The sequence below is a fragment of the Euprymna scolopes genome, chromosome 9 (assembly GCF_053919585.1).
Source record: "Euprymna scolopes isolate OS-2025 chromosome 9, ASM5391958v1, whole genome shotgun sequence".
Taxonomy (NCBI): domain Eukaryota; kingdom Metazoa; phylum Mollusca; class Cephalopoda; order Sepiida; family Sepiolidae; genus Euprymna; species Euprymna scolopes.
The window spans coordinates 38,047,650-38,062,951 of NC_136490.1; the positions used below are offsets into that span (position 1 = coordinate 38,047,650).

The window sequence follows — 15,302 nt, forward strand, 5'->3', positions numbered from 1 at the left end:
TTTCAAAGTCAAGTAAATATCTGACGAAGAGATCTTTCTCGAAATATTATATCACACGGACATACCACCAGACTGCCTTTCCCAGGTAACCACTGTGCTAATATAAAAATATTGCGTATATGAAATATGAATATGTACACATGTATTTATAAGTTGTATTATTAAATTTCTCACCTGCTTTAGCTTGTGTCTTTCTGTTACTTCTGCATTGTACCGCCTTCTACAATTCCATTTAAATATATATATATATATATATATATATATATATATATATATATATATATATATAATCAATTTTGTTGCGAGTACATAAGGCTGGCATTTTGTTTCTTACAAACGAAAAGAAAATATAAATCGAAAAGAAACAATATAGTTATAAGTCCAGTAGATAGTTACTCAAGCCCCTGTAGCGCAGCGTATAGCACGCTGGACTTCTAATCCAGAGGTCGTGGGTTCGAATCCCACCAGGGATGGCGTGTTTTTATTTAATGTTTTGTTATTATATATACATTCTTCCGATTTTTGCACGGCCTTCCTACTGAAAGCGGTTTTAATTTTAATTTAATTTTTAAATTTAATTTTAATTTATTAACAATTTGAAGTTATTTTGGCGTGGAATTTGAAGCTTATGTTCTATAATTATAAAAAATATTAAATATATCAATTTATATGTTTTATTAATCAACAGATCCACCGGACCTATATATATAAAATAAATTACCGGACCCATTATATAAACAAAGAAAATTGCTCCAGGGAAATGCCTACTTCGAAGCATTACCTTGTTATGTGGATTACTCAAAATACAGCTTGGATCATTTTACATTACCATGCAATTTGGATGTGAATTTCAATATCCTTTTCATTAACTTCCCTTACTCTATGACATTTAAATACTTAAACAACTTTTAATTGTGATTTTCCATGTCATACTGACTTTAGGTGTAAATCATTATAATTATTTGCTCATATTTTCTCCTCTGAAGAGATGGTAGACATAGGATAAGGAGTTATATTTCAAATGTATTCTTTGTCTTACATTGAATAACAAACATCTTTTGATTTAAATTTCAAACATTTCATGTCATAAATTCATTGAATGACTAAAATCTTATATATATATATATATATATATATATATATATATATATATATATATATATATATACTAGCTGTACCCGGCCACGCGTTGCTGTGGCTCAAATTGGCGCAATGGAAAAAGTTCCAAAATGAGAAAAAGCATGTTTCTTATAGGTTTAATTTTCCATTTTGCATGGTACACAGTTTTTGTTGTTTCATTTTCTTAGCTGATATAGAGATTTTCTGGTTTGGTGACTCTGTAATATATAACATGAATTGTCCATGTGAAAAAACAGTCAGTGTGTAACTGTAAGACCCACAATTGTAAAGATTGTTCCCTGTGTTTTGTTGATGGTTATTGCAAATGACAATAAAATTGGAAAGTGCAATTTGCTAAAGTGTAATGATGTGTCCGGTGGAATCATAGGAATGCATGGAATGAAGATATATTCATCTGTGAAAGGTCCTGTTAAGATTGTTGTTTCTATGATATTGCTTGTTAATTTTTTTCACTGCAAGCTATGTGCCATTGCAAAGATTGGATTGCTTTATATTTCACAACATGATAATTAGTACACCAAATTTCAGTTGCAATAGATGCGGTGGCATCCCTGGCAAATATAGCTGTTGGATAATTAACCACTTTATCTGCTTTCACAACAGTGTCGATGGATTTGTATTTGACTACCTCACTTGGAATTTTACATTGAATAATAGCGTTAAGTTCATGGGCGTCTTTGTATTGACCTGCAAGAATAGCTCATTCACTTAGTTAAGTGGAATTCTTATAATTTGAATATCTGCAAAACCTTTTAAACTCTCTTCTTTTGATGAAATAAAATTACAGAAATGACAGAAGTTAAAAGTCAAAGAATTTTGCCCTTAACTCTGATCAGCTGGCACTTTTTTGTACCCAATTTCCCACAAGTGGTGCAAAAATTTGTGTGCGGATCGAACAGTCTGCAACTGGACATGCATATTTTGAGTTAAGTTTAATGTCTTCACATGGAACAAAAAAGTAGAGTATTTGAGGCAAGCATTTATTTCATCTGCTGGTGTTGATTGAAGAATAACAAGTAACATTTGTCTGAAATCTCCTGCAAGCAATATTACTGCATTCCCAAATGGTCAGACATTGTCACGCAAATCTTGCAAGGATCAACCAAGAGCCTCAAGTGATTTTTTGTGTACCATTGTGCATTCATCCTAAACAATAAGTTTGCATTTCTGCAATATTTTCCCCCGTATTGGATGTTTTGGAGATGTCGAAGATGAGATTTTTGAAAAATTGAATGTTTTAAAGTAGAATAAATAATTCTTTTACTTGGCAGCAAGGTCGCAGGTATTCCTCATGCAGCAAGGGCTAAGGCTATGTCATTTTGTTGCCAAATGGCTGCCAAAATCAATTTAATTAGAAAGGTTTTTACCAGTTACTTCTGGTGCTGTTCAAGGTAGCAGTAATTTCCAAATAACTTCTATTCTCACAGTCAGTAAATTAGGTGACTAAAATAGGATTTATCCATGTTTTGACGATGCCTTATTCACTGTAATTAATTTAGGAGACTAAAATAGGATGAGGGATTAGAGATGGAAAGATAGACAGGAAGATATATAGATAGAAAAGAGGAAAATAGAGAAAGAGAAGGAGATAGAGAGATAAAGGGATTGATAGATAAACAGAGAGAGGATATAGTTGGAAACAGAGAGGGATGAGACAGAGGAAAGGAGAGAGATAGAGGGAGTTAGAGAGAGAAAGGGGCTCAAAGAGAGATGGAGAGGGTGATATAGAGAGAAAGATAGATTGAGAGAGGGAAAGGGAGAGATGGATAGAGAGAGATATTAAGAGAGGAAGAGAGAGGAGGAGAGAAACAGAAGGTAAACTACACTTCACCGTTTTTTCCTCGTTCAGTAGAGAAGAAATCTTTCGAGACTGAGGCAATTTTAATGTTTTGTTACTATCCAGACAACCCCTTTTTTAGGGGGGGATAGATTTTCCACAAATTAGAAACCGACCGGGTTATCTGTACTTTCACCTAACAAATTAATAAAAGAAAAAGATATTGTAAAATTTGAATTTAACATAAAAATACTATTTTAAAAAATAGCACGATAACATAAGTACATAAGTGCCACTTTAGGTATTCCTTGGGCGTTGAGTTCCATGGCGACCTGCATAATTATTTAATGGTCGCTCCCTTAGCCCCCCTAGTCAAGGCTAATGCATGCGCACGTAACATTTTTTTATTTACTGACGTTGGCTTAGTAACTAAACGATTTATTGATAATTTCGTAACCCTTAAACGCATGCCGGAAGATTTAAATTGGTTAATTATTGTTGTAATGAAAAAAAAAGTTTCATTCAACACAAAACCAAAAACATATTAATGATAAATGATTTATTAATCTATTCATTGAAATTTACTAATTTTTAAATAAAAAAGTAAAAAAAAAGTTAATAAAAAATAGTTGCTTATGTGTGCATGTAAAAATGTTTGTAAAAGTGAGAAATTATTTTAATCATTTAAAAAACTTGTTTGTTTGTTTTTTTGTTTTATTTTTAGATTAGGTCCACCTTATAATCACCCCCAACCTCCTCATCGTAAGAACAGCTTCCAGAATAAACGCCACTTTTGGACGGTGGGGAACTATTTGCAAAAGTTAACTGATATTTGTTGTTAGCATACTCACCCGAAAATACTATTAAAAAAAATAAAGTAGGGGTTCAGTGCCCGTGGCAGAGAAGTAGATTTATTTATCAATGAAAGTTGCGGAGAAGTAAATTTATTTATCAATAAAAGTCGTCATTTAAAAAAGAAAATTGTGGAGGTGGACCTAAATGTAAATATTTACCCAAAAAATTATCCCGAAGTTTATTACAAAAACGTTTTGTTTTCGCACTATTGAACAATTTGTTAATCCGCGCATGTAAATTAAAAAATATTTGTAAATGTGAGAGGTTATCAGTAAATGATTTAGTTTATTTTTTTAATTAATTTATTTTTTATTTTTTGTTTACATTAGGTCCACCTCCACAAATGTTACGAACGGCTTTCAGAATAAACACCCTCAACCTCTCCATGTTAACACCGGATCTCCATGTTAACAACGGATTTCGGAATAAACCCCATTTGGGGTGGGGGGGAATATTAAAAAGATTTAATTGATATTTGTTGTCAACATACCCATCCGCAAATACTATTAAAAAAAAAGTCGATAAAAGTCGTCATTTAAAAAGAAATTTAAAATCAAATGTTTATAAAAGTGAGAAATTATTAATAAATGTTTAGTAACATTTTTCGGTGCTAATGCAGAAAGTGATCCGCGCTATTTTTTAAATCGTATTTCCACGTTTAATTAAAGTTATATATATATATATATATATATATATATTTATTATTTAATTGCAAGGTTAAAGTACAGAATAGGTACAAAACACCCTCCCCTCCCCATGTTAAGAATGGCTTTTTAAACGATAACACGGATCACTTTCTGCATGAGTAAGTTTTTTTGTTTTTTTGTTTTTTTACTTATCTTGTAATTCGAGAGTAGTTTAAACGGAAGTTACCAGAAATAAAACCGAGGCAGTCTCGCAGAAACGACTTCGAAACATATTTATATTTTAATTAATATTTTCATAATTCGCAATGTAAAATTATTTTAATAACATGCAAAAAAAAAAATTAATGACTTTACAGATAGATTTTCTGAAAATTTCAATTAAATTAGTAATGTAGAAATATGGTTGTATAAACTTTGAACGAACCAAGAATTACATTTATATATATATATATATATATATATATATATATATATATATATATATATATATATATATAAATGTAACGAACCAAGAATTACATTTATATATATATATATATATATATATATATATAAATGTAATTCTTGGTTCGTTCAAAGTTTATGTATAGTCATCCACATACGTTCAAAGTTTATATATAGTCATCCACATACAGTACTGCGTAACAGCTCATCAGTGCGGCTAGACAGACAACTACCTCCAGCCAGGATTTAAACCCGACCGTTTGTAAGTCAGTCAAGGTTCCTAATCACTACGCTACTGGCGGCTGCTGTGTGAGTCATGAGTTTAACGATGTTTTGCCATCGTCCGAACTACCTATGCTCGATTTGTTTACACAAAGAGCATCGCTTTATACACTAATGGTAATTCGTGTATCACTTCTCAATATACTCAACTCAAGATGAGGAGCATTATAGTCATCCACATACAGTACTGTTTCGCTGTTTCACCGCTCATCAGTGCGGCTAGACAGGCAACTACCTTAAGCCAGGATTGAAACCCGACCGTATATATATATATATATATATATATATATATATATATATATATATATATATATATAATTATAAAACTCAAATGACCTTGTAACGGGTTTTGATACGACTTCCGGTTGCGCATGCGTACATAAACGAATAATCAACGCGACAATAAAACGTATTGTTTTACTGTGTAAAACATTCATACATTTTCTTCTACACTACCAACATAAATAAATAACCCCGAAAATAGTTTTTTTTTTAATTTGAGTTACAAATAAATAATCAATTCGACAATAAAACGTATTGTTTTACTGTGTACGTTTTCAACGGCCCAATTGTTTGGGGGGGGGGGGGTTTGCTGTTTTATTTCGCGTTGAAATTAAAAGATATATCAAAATTTTAATTTAACTTTAAGTATCTGTTCAGTGCACATTTATCTATAAGTATGGCAAACCACTTATAATTCAATGGTAGTAAGTTTGTTTGGTTTTTTTTTTCAAAAATAAACAATTATAAACAGAACGACTCATAGAAATCTATGCTCTTTTTTCATTTTAATATACTTTCATAGAAATGTTCATGTCACAAAAAACTATTTTCTTTACGTCACAAGTGTCACGTTCTTACATTAATTCCATAGCTAATATAACATACTGACCCAACGGCTCACGGGTAGTTTAGTAAATTATAATGTTAGTTTCCAAATTAGTCAGTCGAAATTACCTGAATATTACTGAATCATTAAAAAAAAAAGTTTTTTAATCGTGTTAGCAGGTGAAAAATTGCCGCCATCTTTGTTTAAATTGAAACTGAAAATTACCTCCCTTTTGAACTCTCCTGCGTTTTACGATCGTTTTCATCAAATTCTTTTTTATTTTCTTTAATAAATAATTTTTTACCTTATCGATTTTCGTAATTTTTTGATATAATCATCTTAAAAATACGAGGAATATATAGATGCCATTGTTTTCATGTGAAATTCAGTTTTACGATTTCCGAAAAGCTCGTCCCATCTCTGTAGAAGCGCCGAATAATCTGTTGTCATAACCCTACTAATGACGCATGTTGTAAAAAATTGGAATTTCGTAATTTCATAGAATATAAGTGGGGGGGTACCATTTATTTATTTATTTTTGTTAACAGGAATGTGATTATCTTCTCTTCTTCTATTCTTCTTTTTCTTCTTCTATCTTCTTCTATTCTTCTTCTATCTATCTTTTTCTCTCTCTCTCTCTCTCTATATATATATATATATATATATATATATATATATATAAATAAAATGAACTCATTTTTTCCAGTCTGATTTTGACATTAATAGGATTAAAAATCAAGATATTTCATGCAAATATAATATGCACAAACGGCAGAACAATATCTGAGGTGTGTTATAGGCTTATTATTTCTCAAATTCCTCGATAATCTTAGATTTCTATACTTTTTCTGCTGAGAAGTCACGGCCAAAATCGGTTAAGATCAATGGAAGTGGTAAAATATTTTCTCTCTAATAAATTCCTCCTCCCCCTGCCACCACTTAACACCGTTTGGGGATCGTTCACAAGGAACAGTTGAGAAGAGAACACCGGTTTGTCTTCGTAGTTCTTTCATGTGAAGTTATTTAAAATCACTAAACTAAGCTGCAGTGCTCTGTGGCGTAGTGGTTAGCGTGCTGGACAATTCACATTATATTTTCACGTTCGCGCCGACCTACCGTAGTCGTTTTTTTTTTTTGTTTTTTTTCCTAAACAACTGGAATGGACTTTTCTTGGTGGTCGAACTGTTAACGTTGCAGATGTTTTTGTTTTTTTTCACACTTTATTTTCCTACTTTTACTCATGACTCCGGGTTTGATCCTTCTTACTTACCTACCATAACATTTTTAAAACTCCCCCCCCGTCCCGGAAACAAACACTCGGGCAACGCCGGGTACCCCCGCTAGTATTTAATAAACTGATTATAAGGTTGTAATCAAAGTTGTGTCCGTTTTTAAGTCTTAATGAATCAATGAAAAATAACAGATTTATTTAATCGTTAACATAGTCAGTATTTTTCTCTTTATTTTTTTCATGTCTGAATAAGGTATTATGTTGCAACGAAATTCTGTTTTAATTTAATAAACCAAATAAATATGGTAGATATATAGAAAGAAAAAAACATATGTCAGTCGTGAAACTGCGTATCTTCGCCTGACAAGCTTACTCTTATTTGGCCTTTATTTCACTTCTCTCTCTCTCTCTCTCTCTCTCTCTCTCTCTCTCTCTCTCTCTCTCTCTCTCTCTCTCTCTCTGAAATATTTTTGCTATCCCATAGAAACGTTATCGACGGAAAGAAAATAAAGGGAAATAAAATATAAAGATGGTGCACTACCTCAAATCCTTGTATTGCGTATGATGTTTACTTTTTTTCACGTATACTCGTCGAATTAGTAACATAAATAGCAGCTGGTAAACAATAGGTATGACACTCATAAACGTGGGATTTTCGACCCCCATAGCAAATAATAACATTAAACACTTGTAAAATAAAATTGATTCATCGTAATTTTTTATGTATTCTCAAGAAAAAAAGATTATAAAAAAATCTCATTTTTTTTACTCTCAATAAAACCTGTGAATTTTCAAAAAAGCACGTCGACGTAGACACCATCAACAAACCCATCAAGCAGCAAAATCCCACCCCTACACTGTAGAGATCCCGAGATTCTGTAAAACCTTCTACTCAAATAGCTTCTTTCCCTTGAATTGCTACATTTTTGTATTTTCCCCGGGTGTCTGTTTCCCCAACTGTACTGACATGCAGAAGTTCAAGTGGAATATAACCAGATCTCGCTGCTTAACTTCCTACAAAGTATCCCTGTAAATTTGATCTCAAGTAGTAGTCCTTTACGACAAAGTGGCACTGTGCCTTGTTTGGGGTAAAATAACAGTTATAAAAAAAAATTGAAATATGGAAATCCTAAAAACAACGATTCACTCACTATTGCGTGGGATTTATCAAGAGAAAAAAATATGTCACTTTAAGCTTTCTTCTCATTGATAAAGCCCGCTAAATAGTGTGCGAAACGTTGTGTTTTTAGTTCTTCAAGTTTTCTATTGAGACATAAGCAATCGCGAGGTGCTTACGATGGACGTAAAATACGCTAAAATTGTTACTACGGATGCACTTTGGAAGGTAGGAGAGCATATCGGTCAGAATGTCATTAAATAATAGATAGCAACATTGATGAGAGCAATAGTCTGAATAAAACAATGATAATTCCACATCACTAAAGATTCAGGCGGGACCGATCACCATATGTGTGTTGCAGTCGTAATTCATTTCAATGCAATGATAAGTTTTAAATGTATGCGTATGTGACGGGGTGGAGTTGTTATCTTTACAGCGTGCAAACGGCTATCAGGAGACTTGAAGCCGGCCGTTTACGCTCCTGTTAGGTATAAACTCTGATCCCTTAAACTGACCCCGAGGTCACATCAAGGTTTCATCGATGATCTCTCAACCTTTTGGGAGTGATGAGAGTCGGGTTAAGGTAGATGGTCGGAGAGAGTTGTTTGCAAATGGCCTATTTGGCCAAATTTTTTTCTTTTGATCCTGTCTTTACGTCGGGTGAGATGCTGTTTTTATTGGTTGGATAACGGAGGCACTTTATCAAAGAAAATGACCTCCTTCTCTACCTCGCCAGCACCTTTATACTGTCTCTCTTATATCTACGAGGTTCGTTCCAAAAATTAAAGCCTCCTGTTTTTTATTCAAAATGTTGAAGACCTACGAAGACAGGAGTGGTACCATTAAAACGAGCGACATTTTTGTGCGCAAGAAGTTATTTTCTTACATATACATATAGTCACACATTTCTCTGTGAACTTTTGCGATGGATGAACGATGGTTGTGAATAACAATGAAATTTACAATCCCTTCTGATCCATTCGGGCGGAATGAAAAAATAGAAGGTATTACTTTTAATACGCTCCCCAATAATATATATATATATATATATAAATATATAAATATATAGATATATTAAATCCCCGAAACATATATATATATATATATATATATATATATATATATATGACAAATGATTAATAAAACATGTTAAAAGACATCTTGAAAAAGAGTTAAAAACATATTTAATTGTAAAAAAGGAAGCACAAGATAAGTGGATAGTCCTTAATCCGCGGAGTTTCGAAGAAATACTCTCCTTCCCATCAGAGGGCAGGAATTAGCAAAATGCAGGATCGGATTCTGCATATAAAAGTATTTAATGAAACTACAAGTAAGTAAAAGATCTTACTTGGTTAAAAAAAAAGGGTGAGGTAAGGGGAACAGGAGGCAAAAGAAAAATAATAAAAAGATTTCACATGAATGGATAGTCCGGTGAAGGGTAAAAATCCAAAAATGGTAAAATCCAAAACGGTCGAATTTAAAATTTCAATCCAATGGGTAAATTCCAAATGGGCCAAAATCATCCAAAAGGCAGAGTTCCTTGGAAAAAAGCGCAAATAGAATGAATTCCAAATCATTAAAAGAAAAGCACTAGAGATAATATTTAAAACACGTCTGCCAAGGCTGGATGAATAAAAAAAATTAAGGTTTAAAAAAAAAAAAAACCCCGAAAAACGGTGACAGTTTAAATTTGAAAAGCAAGGTCAAACTGACCCAGACAAAAAGCGCGAAAGTTAGCGTTAATAATTAGGTCAGCTTAGATATGCACGTGAAAGTCCCAGAATTAAATTAAGAAAACTGATCAGAAGAACAAATAAATGGCCAAGTTTAAGAAATGGGTCGTCTGTTATATATATATATATATATATATATATATATATATATATATAAAATTTTAAAGTGAAAGTATATAAATAAAAAAATAAATAAAAAATAGAAAATTATATATATACAGTCACATACATATATATATATACACATATACATACATACAGACACACTAATGCACACATACATGTATATACATACACACACGCATATAAATATATATACATATATGAATACATATACAATAACACAAACACACACATATATATACATATATATACAAACATACACGCATGCATAAACATATACACATATCCAAAAACATATACAAGTTAAACAAAAACATACATACTTACATACAAAATAAGGGGAGGGAGGGGCCGGTATCTACAAACTCCGGAGTAAGGCAAATAAATGTGTATGTAAATGCATATAGTGAAATATAAGTAAACAAATACATAGAATAAAAATGATGTATATATTTAATTAATAGGTATACTTATACCATAAAACGGAGACAGCAGATGGAAAACCGGCCAAAGAAATAAAGAAAAACAAATAAAATTAAAAATATAAAAAGCTTAGAAGGTAAGATTATAAAAAAAAATTATGGGAAAAGATATATATTTGAAGGGTTAAATTAATAGCTATGTGATTTCAAATTTACCATATTTAAACTTGGACATATGTTTGCAATAGGAGATCAGTTCGTTTTTAGAGTTTATTATATTACTACTTTGAGGGGAGGTTATAATAGTTATAGCTTCAGATGTACAGAGGTGACAAGACTTAGATCCTGGAGTGTAAGACCTAACTTTTTTAGGATGGTCCATTTAATTGAAAAGTGGGTATTGGCAGAGTTAAGCTTTTTAATCAGTGTAGTTAGAGAAGTTCACTGGTTATTGTTTGAATTTTGGTTATTGAAAGAAGAAGTGTGGTTTGAAATTCTTTTCTTTATTAAAGTTGAAGTAGCACCTATATATGTATATGTTTTATTAATAGCTCGGGGTCGAGAATTAATATTAATTTGTTGATTTATACTGGGAAGAGAATTTAAATTTTGTTCATTTTGATGAACAGAGGGTAGGACAGTAATTGTATCAGGATTGGTTTGGAGGGGATAATTAGTGTTATCAGTGTTAGGATGGCTGCTATGAAAAATATTATTATTATTATAGCTGGTTGTATGATTGAAAATAGAGGGGCTGGTTGATTCGTTTGTTGGATTAATAATTATATCAGAGGGAGGGTCGGAGGAAGAATAATTTGTTGGCAAAATGTTTTTGTCTATTATGGGAGAATTGTGTGGGAGCTCTGTAATTGTGCATGAATATATTACATCTTTATGGATGCAATCATTATTGAGTGGGCAAAGATGTTTGTTAATACAGTTGCAGTTTCTTTTGGGTTGGATTGGGAAAGGGATTTTTAGGGCTGATTTAATTTTTTTGTTATTAGATGCTAAGATTCTTTGTGCTAAATTAGGCATAGTAGAATGAGAAATTCTTATTGAGTTTTTATTAAAAATTGAACTATATCTGTGTGGGTATTTGAAAGAGTTTTCTACAATATTGAAGAATTCTTTAGGTATATTAGTTTTAACATTAATGCTAAATGGAGGATTAAACCAAATATTTTTCTTTCTCCTAGTGCGACAGGGTCGGTTAGAAGTATTATGATTAGCATGTTGGTTTGGATTATATTTGTGGAGTGGACCATTGCTATTGATAGCAGCAGATCTTGTTAGTTGAACTGGTTTCTTGCGAGTCATATTGTGTGTGATTACAGATTTAAGACGGCATACAGGTGGAGTATAATGGTTATATTGAATCTTTTCATTGTATCCTGAATTTCCTAAGGCATTATTGAAGAAAGTAGCATTTTGATTAAAGGTTTTTTTATCGGCTGAGAGCGTAGAAATTCTTCTAGAGACGGATGGTACTATAGATTTTATAATTGAATTGGGGTGGTTAGAAGATTTATGGACGCATAAAAGCGTAAGGTTTGGTTTATGATAGGGGCTGTAAGTTTCAGTATTAAGATTAAGTGTAATGTCTAGAAAATCTGAAGTTTATTTTATTTGGTTCAATAATTATAGAAAGGCCAAAATTATTTAAAAAGTTATGTAATTTTTTAATTGTATTATTATACTCTCTTGGCCTGGCTGTTGTTGTAAATAGAGCATCGTCTCTATAAAGGCCCCCTTGGATATGTTTAAAGTGGTATTGCAGTTCTTTCAGTAAGAAGAGTCCCACTAAATCTGTAACCTGGCAGAGTCGGAAGCACCCATTAAGATGTCAAAATTATTAGGGGTATCTTTTCTAGTCCAAAACTTATTGTTAAATTGTATAAGGGATTTTCTGGCTAGGAGAATTAATTTAATTTCCAAATGAGTTAAGTCAGAATTTCTTTTAGCAAAGATTAGGGCCTTATTTAAGAGGATCGGTGAAATTGATTGATAATAATTGTTGATGTCAAAGGTTATGAAGTTAAGGAGGTGTTTATTTTTAAGGGAAACAAACAATTAATTACAGAATTCGAATTTTGCCAAAGGGGGAAGCTAACTTTTTCTTTAATAGAGAGGATAATTCTATCTAAGATATTTTTGCTTACCACACCCAAGTCAGAGCTAGATGGGCAGATTAATCTGATGCAGGGGTTATCATAAAAATTAGGTTTATGGTCTTTGAGGGGGAATCTAGGGGTACCCGGAGAAAGTATTTCAGTGGAGTTATGAATGTTCATAGAAGTCAGTAAAGATTTAGCTTCAGAATTAATAGAATCCAAAAGGTTGCGGGGGACTATTTTATAAGATTTATTAAGCTCTTTATATATAAGTCTTTTATATGTAGGATGGTCAAGTTTATAGTAATTTTTAGTCTTGTCTGCAGGGACAAATATATGTTTATTCTTTTTAACTTTCTTGGCAAAATTATTTATTTTTCGGGTAACCGGGTTGTAGCAGTGTTTTTGTTTTTTAAATCTAATTTTTTTGACTAAGTTTAACATGGAATTGTAGAACTCCTCAAGGTAAGGATTATATTTACGGTGGGCAGTGGTTTTTAGTCCGTAAAATTTGGTAGCCAATCTTTCAATTTTCTTTTGTTCTCTTTGAGAGTTTATAGGGAGTCCATTTGTTAAAGTTTCTGGGTGAAGAATGTCTTTAGACGAAAAAGGCGCTTTAAGCTTATTATTAATGTTTAAGTCATGGTGATAAGCCTTCCACCTTATATTTTTTAGGAAAGTGTTCAAAGCTAGAACAAATTTGTGGATATATTCTTGTTGGGTAGGGATAGGGATATTTTTGGCAGACAGGGGAATGTGTTCCTTTTCAAACATATCTGGAGAGAATAAAAAGCTCAATCAGATGGGAGCTTATAAAAATAAAAGTTACAATAACTTTACTAAGGTAATCAAAATGGTAAACTTAAATAGTTTCATTAAATACTTTTATATGCAAAATCCGATCCTGCATTTTGCTAATTCCTGCCCTCTGATGAGAAGGAGAGTATTTCTTCGAAACTCCGCGGATTAAGGACTATCCACTTATCTTGTGCTTCCTTTTTTACAATTAAATATGTTTTTAACTCTTTTTCAAGATGTCTTTTAACATGTTTTATTAATCATTTGTTCATATTATAAGCTCTATTTCCTTTTCGGTTTTATTGAGCTTTTTACATCTGGCTGAGTTTATTTTACTTGTAAATATTAACTCTTTAATATTCATAATATATTTTAAGTTTACCATTTTGATTACCTTAGTAAACTTATTGTAACTTTTATTTATATATATATATATATATATATATATATATATATATATATATATATATATATATATATATATACACATTAGCAAAGTACCTGTCGTTGACTGGATTCAAAAACAGCCTACACAAAATGGACTCCGATTTATTAAAGTATGATAGGTTATGAAAAGGAAGGGTTGTAAAGAGATAGCTTCAAATTTGGGGGTATCAAAACCAAAGCAAAATATGATGAAAGTAAAAATAAAATAGATAAACCCCATAATTTATTATACCATACCTGTTCACATTGAAACACTTATCACAATATTCTGTGGATCTATATTAAAAAAAACCTTGTTAAACTTTGTGACATATTTCCATTCTATGGAGGTCAGGCGCGAACGAACACCCATAATTTTATTATACAATATTTCTTCAAACTGAAACATAATTATCAAAGTATACTTACGCAGATAGATATGAAAATTGAAAAGTCTTTAAGGTTTGTGCCGAGTTCCATTCTATGGAGGTCAGCCGCGAACACAGACCCCACAATTTTATTATTCCATCCTTATTAAAGTTAAAACATACTTATCAAATATTATTATGTACATCTATATGAAAAACACTTGTAAACTTTTTTTTTTAATTTTAAAATTTTTTATTCCCATATTTTGTGGACCAGGCGCGTACTCAGACCCCACAATTTTAATGAATCATCATTATGCCAGATCCAACATACCCATTCATGTGTCTCGATAAATCTTCTATCATTATATGTGATCAGTTTTCTATAATAGTCAAACATATAGGATCCAATTCGTGACCAGACACAGACACACATACACACACACAGACGTCCAGCTTTATATTATAGATATATGTAAATTAAATCCCCGCCCGAAACATATATATATGTGTGTGTGTGTGTGTGTGTGTGTGTGTGTGTGTGTGTGTTTTAATCCCTGAAACAATGTTTCATGGTAAATAACTGATGATCCCTTAAATTAATATTAGGACTATAGTGAATTCGAGAGAGCAAGTTGATGCAGTGGTTACAGGTTATTAAATGACTTACTGAATAAACAGTTTTCAAACGAATGATAAAAAATATAAAAATTAATTAGTTTTTTATATAGTTTTAAAGACTATTTATGTGTGTGTGTGTGTGTGTGTGTGTGTGTGTGTGTTTCTGTGTCTGTGTTAGTTATAGGACAGTCTTAATATTTATTTAAATTCCGATACAATTATTGATTCTGTAGCAAATTTCTGATTCTGATATAATTACCGATACCGACTCCGATTCTATAATTGCTTTAAAAAGTATGAGATCATTGTTTTGGGGAGATTAGTTCAAGAGAGAACCTTCACCCATTGTTTAATGTAGAAGTACTTTTCTTT

General features: G+C 31.7%; 1 non-coding gene across 1 annotated transcript; it reads left to right on the forward strand.

The window, feature by feature from the left end:
- Positions 1 to 400: 400 nt before the first annotated feature.
- Trnar-ucu (transfer RNA arginine (anticodon UCU)) lies at positions 401 to 473 on the forward strand. Its single transcript has one exon. It is a non-coding gene; the product is annotated as a tRNA-Arg (tRNA).
- The last annotated feature ends 14,829 nt before the right edge of the window (positions 474 to 15,302 follow it).